Source organism: Cydia pomonella, chromosome 1 (genome assembly GCF_033807575.1).
Source record: "Cydia pomonella isolate Wapato2018A chromosome 1, ilCydPomo1, whole genome shotgun sequence".
Taxonomy (NCBI): domain Eukaryota; kingdom Metazoa; phylum Arthropoda; class Insecta; order Lepidoptera; family Tortricidae; genus Cydia; species Cydia pomonella.
In genome coordinates, this window is record NC_084703.1 from 43236997 (window position 1) to 43243094 (window position 6098).

At 34.4% G+C, this 6098-nt stretch overlaps 1 long non-coding RNA gene across 1 annotated transcript; it reads right to left on the reverse strand.

The window, feature by feature from the left end:
- Positions 1-2186: 2186 nt before the first annotated feature.
- Positions 2187-5493, reverse strand: LOC133524390 (uncharacterized). Its single transcript, XR_009800369.1, has 5 exons — positions 5349-5493; positions 4870-4999; positions 4548-4631; positions 3838-4040; positions 2187-2356 (listed from the first exon to the last, which is right to left on the reverse strand). It is a non-coding gene; the product is annotated as an uncharacterized LOC133524390 (long non-coding RNA).
- Positions 5494-6098: the final 605 nt, after the last annotated feature.

Consider the following 6098-nt stretch of genomic DNA (forward strand, 5'->3'; position numbering starts at 1 on the left):
AAAGTCTTAGTCATGGCAGCGTTTCCCATGTAGCTAGTACGGGTGTGGGCTAGGTTGCCGATGTTTTTATATACATGCTAGGGCGGTCTATTCTCATCCACCGTGCCCACGTGGCGATGAGGAGGGGGCCAATCACACAGACACTAGGGTTTGCTATACCTCGGTTTTGTCGGCCGAATGCTTACAGCTTAGATTTAGGGATACACTTGTGTATGTTCCAAACCACTAGATCAATGGTAAGTACGATCTGTGTTTTGGATATACTAGATTAGGGACTAAGGGCAGGAATAGGGTAGAGGTCACACACACTGTTATAGGGTCTCTCTTAGGTTTGGTCTATAAAGTTGATTGGTTGTTGTATATTTCTCTCTTAAAGGTTCTAATGACGTGAAGCTATGGTTTTATATCTTGTACTAATGCTAATATTGAGTGAAATATTGGTAATGGAGTCTAATTACCTGTTGAAGTGGAAAATTGAAGGTTACCTGTAAAATCTTTTATCTATTTATTTTCATTTCTGGGTTTTTTTGGTGTAGAGACGAAGTACTGAGTATTGCAATCAGGTTCTAAGGTATTTATAAATTCAATTCTTAAATATCAAGTTGGGTTTAGGAACACAGGCTATTCTGGAATTAAGGAATGGTTTGTTTTAGAGACCCTTTGGCAGGCGAGCGCAGTCCATTGGAATCTTTGAGTGGAATAATGCTCACCTTGATATTTCGATCTCATAAAGTACAATAATGAGCTAAACTTGTACTTCGTTAATACATTTGAAAGGCCTGGGAATTCAGCCTTCCTTTAGCTATGGGGATTGGGTAATGGCTTAGTAGCCTTAGTTTTTGGATATGAAAAAAGATAAGTAAATGGTGTCTGACGAATACTTATCGCTTCTCTTCGTCAGCCCCTAGGATTGCATAGGTTTCGAAGCGTTGGTCATAGCCCGTCTGGCTAATAAGATAGGAGTAGGTGGCCCGATTGGTATTGCAAATCGGAGTAAGAGTCTTCAGACCTGCATCTAGCATTAGAGGCAGCACGTGAGAATAATTCACACCTCGCTTAGAAGATAATAGGTAATAATATTTCATTTTAAAAGAATTGTGTGTAAATGGGCTTAACCCAGGAGTGCTGCTTCAATGTTACCCCGAAGACTTAATAGGAGTAGCAGGATTTTACCAAAAATATTTTTATATTTATATTATCATATATGCTGCAATACTATTTTTATATTATCTTACATGCTGCATTACTTTTCTAACGATTTAATATAAGCATATTTTAAATTACTTCAAAAATCACATTGACGTTTCTGTATTTGTAACTTAAGGTTACACCCGACATCAACGACTCACGCGTGTGGGCGGAGCCTATACCCTTAACACATTAACCGTGACATTGCTTAACTTTTAGTTTATTATACCTATATTTTCTCTCTACTCATAAGGTGTTTTACTTAATATAAAAATGGTTTAGAGTAACTTAGTTTCACGGTGTTTTGCTGGAGGTGGAATCTTAACATAATATCCTTTAAATCATTTCCTATCATCATAATAAATTATGTAGTACAGTAAATATCAGTTCCTTTACATTTAGGTAATAAATAATTAGGTAGAATCAGAGTCCAAGATTTAGTTGTTACTCATTAAAGAATTAGGGTTCCGCGGTTCACTTCGAGGGGTCCTAACCTTGACTAGACGATCACTTGGCCAAATTATTGTTAAGGTAAAATTATTGTTGGGGTAAAATTTTAGGAGTAATTTTAAAGGTGGGATTGTTTACGATTAGGTTCAGTATTTTATTAGGTCTGGGGATTATTAGATGGGGTAGTTTGGGGTGTAGGGGTAAAACTATGGGAGTAGAATTTAAGGGTGGTATCAGCTTAAGGTGAGGTACATTTTGGTGAGCCGTGACGCAGGATTTATTTTACCTGGTTTACTATGGTTTTTCAAGATATATCTATGTAAAAGTAGCCATTCAGGCTACATTTTGGTAGGCCGTGTCCAGTATGCAGCGTAACCTCGATGGTTATATTTTAGTGGAATCGACACCAAGGATAGAAAGTAAAAGTAGCCATTCAGGCTACATTTTGTTGCCGTGAGAGCGGAGTGGGTACACTGAATTTTGGACTCTGTTTTTATTGTGTTTTAAATAAAAGTCATAAAATCTAACGTTTATTTTTCAAACTGTTATTATGTACAAAAACTTAATAAATAAATCCTTATAGTTATTTTCTACATAATAAGTATATCAGTCTTCTTTACTCGTTTTCTTATCGCCGTTGTTAGGGGATTCATTTCATATTTAAGACGTGTCATCACAAAATAATCAATTATAATTTCATCTTCTTGCGCCTTGATACCTGAAAAATAATAATAGCAAAATTAAAACCTATGTAGTATAACTTTAGTACATACAACGACTATCTTAAGCGAAAATAATTATACTTGTTCCTTTCGCGTCATAGATTTGTTAAGTAATTATATTTATAGCAGGGACCAATAACAATAATGAAATAAATAAATAAATATTTTCAAGTCAGTCTTTCACATATCGACCGTGTCTCAAATTAGGCAAAGTTTGTGCTATAGGTACTAGGCGGCGTAGTGTATATTTTCTATGGATAAGTACATATTTAAAACTTAGATAAATAGATAATATCCATGATTTAGGAACGCATATTCGTGGTAGACCCGCAACGCATATGCGCAGTAGACGTGCAATTGGATGCTTTTGTTAGGCAGCTTTCATAGGAAGGGTCGCTACCTAGTAAGCTAGGAGGCTAGTGCCAATAGTCTAGACATAAGATTACATTACCTAAGTCTACCTAGGATGCGGTTAGGTATAGCCTAGATAAGACACAGGTCTGTTAGAAGTTGTGCTTTACTCGAAAAATCATGGGGGCGTGAAATAGTTCATTTCGCGTAATTTTCTAAAAATATTAAGGAACAGGGGGCGTATTCCGCATCTTTCTTACTTTTCTATCTTATATGCCGGCAATCCCTCTGGGTTTGCGATCGCTCGACTTACGATTGGGCGATTTGTTTGAAATTTGCTTTCTATATCATATAAATAGCTACGCGCATGTGATAATATAGGAGTTCGAGTTGTTATTAGGAAGTTTATAAACTCAAAATATCATCCCATAAGCTACAGATCGGATAATAAAGTTCATGCATTATCTGACGGTTAAGCACAGCCTTGTCACTCATAGAATAGTAGCAACAAACAGTTAATTCTGTTAGGTACAATTAATCTGTATAAACGTGGGTCTAAGTAACAACCACACATACGTTAGGACTATGTTTGGTTTGATTATTGTATGTGAACGTCATACATTAGTTACTGTAGGATAATCATGTATGTATGTATGAACTAGGATCTGCTTGAGTTCATCTGACAAACAGAGTTATTTACCACACATGTTAGGACATTTAGTCTTGGAAAGCAGTCATAGTACGTCATATAATAATTATTAGAAGATTAGTAGTACATATACTTATGTATGAGAATTTAGCTACATAGGCCTTCTTCAGAACCCTCACTATATTTATTAAGAATAGCAGTGAAATATGTGCATAGTTACTATCTACAGTCATTGCTATTATTTACTAGGGCCTGTACGAGTGCTTTGTTTTTCATGAAAATCGACCGAGATATGTAATGCGTTGTTGCCCTGACTAACGGCGCACATACAAAAACATACTTATTTGTAGTATAAAAGTATATTAAACATAGGTTGACTTAGGATTACAGTACTGATCTGTTGACGGTACTTTTCCATCATATTCTGACTACGGTCGAATAATAGTACATGATTGGTTAAGCTAGCATACTAAGTACCTAACATAAAAGAAGATCTCGAGTGTCATTTTCCCTATAAGTAGTATTCAATGTAGACCACTGCTGATGTAGGTGCAGGTTTCTAGAAATACAGCCGTGGAACAGGAACCTTGAAGTGGCAGTAGACAGCAGCCATTGTTACAGCAAAAGTTGTGAAATAAAATTATTGAACAGGAGTCTGGAGTGGTGTGGTCCTTCGTAATCTGAAATAAATAGGCAAGCATTAGAAAAAAAACTGTTAAAATTAAAGAGGAATAGGTAGCGTTATATTTTCCTTTTTGAGGGCCAATTTTAGTTAGGTTAGGCTATATAATCAACAAATTTCTTAAGGCATCCATTCGCGGGGGCGCGTTATTATTTTCAATACATAAAAGGATATATAAACCCATTTTATAGAAATATTAGGGTTCATAATGTAAAAATAGGTGATATTTAAATTTTGTAAATAAAATAATCCTAAAAAGTTTGAAAATCTTTGCCTTGCAGGACATACTTCCATAATCTAGGTCCTAAATAGGCTAGGCTAAGTCAAATTAGTCAATAGAATTAGAATAGGTTATGTGAGGCTAAGCACATACTTAAATTCTCTGCTCTTTCATTGGGAACTCATCACTTAGGTTTTAAAAAAAAATATTAGTGTCAGTGATAAGTCATGAGGTCCATACATAACATTACATTTTGTACAATTTATTACAAAAAGAAAAAAATACCTTTCAGAAATAGAAGCATTCCATAGTGTGTATTTTGAGGCTAGACGTAATGACTCTGCGGGGCACTGTCAGTTCTCCGGAACACTGAAATTGAAAATGTTTAGCTTAAGTAGGGTATATTTAAGAAAACTTAATTTTAAGTCTTTTTAAAGGGTTTTATTTTCTACTATAAGATACTTCACATACATCACAGTTCAGAAAAAGAAAGACTAAACAGTTCAGATTTCGTTATGACAAATGAAGAAAATTAAGTTGTTTATTTTACTAAGTAGGGTTAAGTCTAAAGATAGCTTTTCAAGATGGCATTGGTTACTATACTTACTTGAAAATTGTGGTAAGACATGGAGAAACAGGAATCATGAAAATAACCATAGAGATTTCCTTCGCTTGGCTTAAGTTTAACTGACTGCTAGGTGACCTAACGGCCAGGTATCAGGAAACCATTCTGTTTGCTGAAAATTTAAACATATGTATATTGTACATTTTATTGCATTAAGTGGAATATTTGAGACCGATAAAAATAAATGAGTAGATAGCAAACATCAAAATTACCAACTCAATGTACTGCGCATGGTCAATAGGATTTATACAAAAGTCAGTCTGAAATCATATAAACTTGAGGATAGCTATTTATAAGTATTGTTAGAAGTGTTTATTTTAAACTAGAAAGGTTTTAATAAAAAAAAAAAAATTTTAGTCCTAAAAATTTTTAAAGCGAGAAAGTTTTTTCCAAAATTTCTGTTTTTAAGTAGGATTAAGAAAAAAACCTTTTCCTTTTAGTGACATAGTTGTTGAACTTACTTGGAGATTATCGAGAGACTCGGAAAAGTCCATGAAAACAGCAAACGGAAATTTGCTCCGCTCGGCTTAAACATCACCAAACACTAGGTATGGGTATATATAGGCACATAGGCAGCCATCAGAGTTGTCTCTGTTTGCTGAAATATTAAACATATATTGTAAGGTTATTTATGACAGGTTCAAGTTTAGGTTCACTTTTTTGAGTTACCGGACAACTGCCGGGTTACTTTTAGAAAGAAAAATACAAATTCACTAACAAATTTTCAGTAAAGCAAGAAATCTTGTTCATATTTTAGCTGAAGTCATCACATAATTTTAAATTTTCATAACATATTGTAGTTCCAAATTCAAAAAACTCATATTTAAAAAAAAAAAGACACCCATATCATCTTATAGAACAATAACATTTTTCGAATTCCATATACAGTCAAGTAAGGCCTAAGGGAATTTGTTTAGTAGTAGTCTAGTAGTAGTATTAAAAATGTCATACTTACTCTTTAAGGTTATGTAAAGATTCACCAAATACAGCAAGCAGGGTTCTCCAGCATAATTTCAATACATTTTCATTGTTAACAGTTCATGTAAGTCAGGTAACAGGGACTATTCCAATAGAGTTGTCAGTTTACTGAAAGACACATATAGTTTGTAAGTCTTATTGCAATAGAAAACGCGTAGTAAAGGATCAAAATAACATTAGATAGGCAGCATAAAACAAAATTAGGAATGTCATCCCGTCAGTACTTCGATTGT